Source organism: Rutidosis leptorrhynchoides, chromosome 3 (assembly GCF_046630445.1).
Source record: "Rutidosis leptorrhynchoides isolate AG116_Rl617_1_P2 chromosome 3, CSIRO_AGI_Rlap_v1, whole genome shotgun sequence".
Lineage (NCBI taxonomy): Eukaryota > Viridiplantae > Streptophyta > Magnoliopsida > Asterales > Asteraceae > Rutidosis > Rutidosis leptorrhynchoides.
Genome location: NC_092335.1, coordinates 449052134 through 449054350, shown reverse-complemented (window position 1 = coordinate 449054350; position 2217 = coordinate 449052134). Strand labels below are relative to the sequence as shown.

General features: G+C 35.3%; 1 non-coding gene across 1 annotated transcript; it reads right to left on the bottom strand.

Moving 5' to 3' along the window:
* Nucleotides 1-257: 257 nt before the first annotated feature.
* Nucleotides 258-364, bottom strand: LOC139903134 (small nucleolar RNA R71). The gene has a single exon (XR_011777978.1). It is a non-coding gene; the product is annotated as a small nucleolar RNA R71 (small nucleolar RNA).
* Between the last annotated feature and the right edge of the window lie 1853 nt (nt 365-2217).

The window sequence follows — 2217 nt, the reverse complement described above, 5'->3', positions numbered from 1 at the left end:
TGGTAACTAATCAATGCCAATTTAGTGGTGCGCCGAAGGAAGATCCAAACGAACATCTTCGAACATTTAATAGGATTTGTACTCTATTTAAAATTAGAGAAGTGGAGGATGAACAGATATATCTCATGTTATTTCCCTGGACTTTAAAGGGAGAAGCCAAAGATTGGTTAGGATCATTACCTGAAGGGGCGATTGATACATGGGATGTTTTAGTTAAAAATTTTCTTAAACAATTCTTTCCGGCATCTAAAGCCGTGAGACTTCAAGGAGAAATTGTTACGTTCACGCAAAAGACAAATGAAACTCTATATGAAGCATGGACAAGATTTGGAAAGTTATTAAGAGGATGTCCGCAACATGGTTTAGACACTTATCAAATAGTATAAATATTCTATCAAGGATGCGACATCACTATACGAAAAGACATCGATATAGCAGCTGGTGGTTCCATTATGAAGAAAACCGCAACTGAAGCTTACAAAATTATTGATAACACTGCTTCCCACTCACATGAGTGGCACCAAGAAAAAGACATCGTTAGATCATCTAAAGCGGCTAGAGCCGATTCTAGCCATGGCTTTGATTCCATTTCTGCAAAGATAGATGCTGTCGAGAGACGAATGGAAAAGATGATTAAAGAAATTCATTCAATACGAATTAGTTGCGAGCAGTGTAGAGGACCACATTTGACAAAAGATTGTCTCAGTATTGAACAAACAATGGAACAAAGAGAGAATGTTTCATACATGAACCAAAGGCCTGGAAATAATTATCAGAATAATTATCAACCGCCAAGACCAATCTACAATCAAAATCAGAATTATAACCGAAATGTTTCATACAACAACCAACAAAGTCCTAGCAATCAACAAGTATCTAATAATACTTACAATCAGCAAAGACCTATTTTTCAAAATAAACCACCACAAACCGACGATAAAAAGCCAAATTTTGAAGATATGATGTCGATGCTAGTTGAATCTCAAAATCAATTTTTCACATCTCAGAAATAAACCAATGAACAAATTGCTCAAGCATTTAGAAATCAACAAGCTTCTATTCAAAATTTGGAACAACAAGTAAGTAACCTAGCAAGGTTGATAGGTGAAAGAAAATCGAGAAGTCTACCTAGCGATACAAATGCTAACCCCCGAAATGAAACAGCTAAAGCCATTACCACAAGAAGTGGTATTACACTTAAACCACCTGAAATACCTGTAATTTCTGATGACTCTATTCCTACTCCACAAGAACTACAACCTGAGCAAGATAAGGAAAGAGAACCGGTGGTTGAAAAGGTTAATAAAGATAACACAGTTAAAACTAAACCTTAAGTTAAACCATTCCAACCACCGCTTCCTTACCCGAGTAAAATGAGAAAAGAAAGACTTGAAGCCGAGCAATCCAAATTCCTGGATATGTTTAAACAAATAAATGTAAATCTTCCTTTCATTGATGTGATTACAGGAATGCCTAGATATGCTAAATTCTTGAAAGATCTAATCACAAATAAAAAGAAAATGGAAGAACTATCGGCTGTTACTATGAATGCTAATTGTTCTGCAGTACTGTTGAATAAGATACCAGAAAAACTCTCAGATCCAGGAAGTTTCACAATTCCATATTTTCTGGGTAGTCTTAGTTCAATAGAAGCATTGGCAGACTTAGGTGCTAGTATAAATCTAATGCGGTATTCACTATACGCTAAACTAGATCTTGGAGAATTGAAACTAACACGAATAAGTATACAACTAGCCGATCGATCAGTAAAATATCCTAGAGGGATAATGGAGAACATGCTAGTTAAAGTTGGTACTTTAGTATTTACAGTAGATTTTTTTATTCTGGACATGGAAGAAGATTCTCGAGTTCCTCTCATATTAGGAAGACCATTCTTAAACACGGCTAAAGCAATAATAGATGTGTTTGGTAAGAAACTGTCCCTAAGTATAGAGGACGAGAGTGTTACCTTTTCTGTTGATAGAGCCATGCAACAACCTCAATCTGCAGATGATACATGTTATTATATTCAAACTATAGATTCATATGCAGAATTGTTAGAAGAATTTCCAGAATTACAAGGAACAGGATAATGTTCTTTAGAAGAAGGAACTTGAAATGTCCCGTTCTTATTGATTAAAAACGTTCCATATTAATTGATTTCGTTGCGAGGTTTTGACCTCTATATGAGACGTTTTTCAAAGACTGCATTCATTT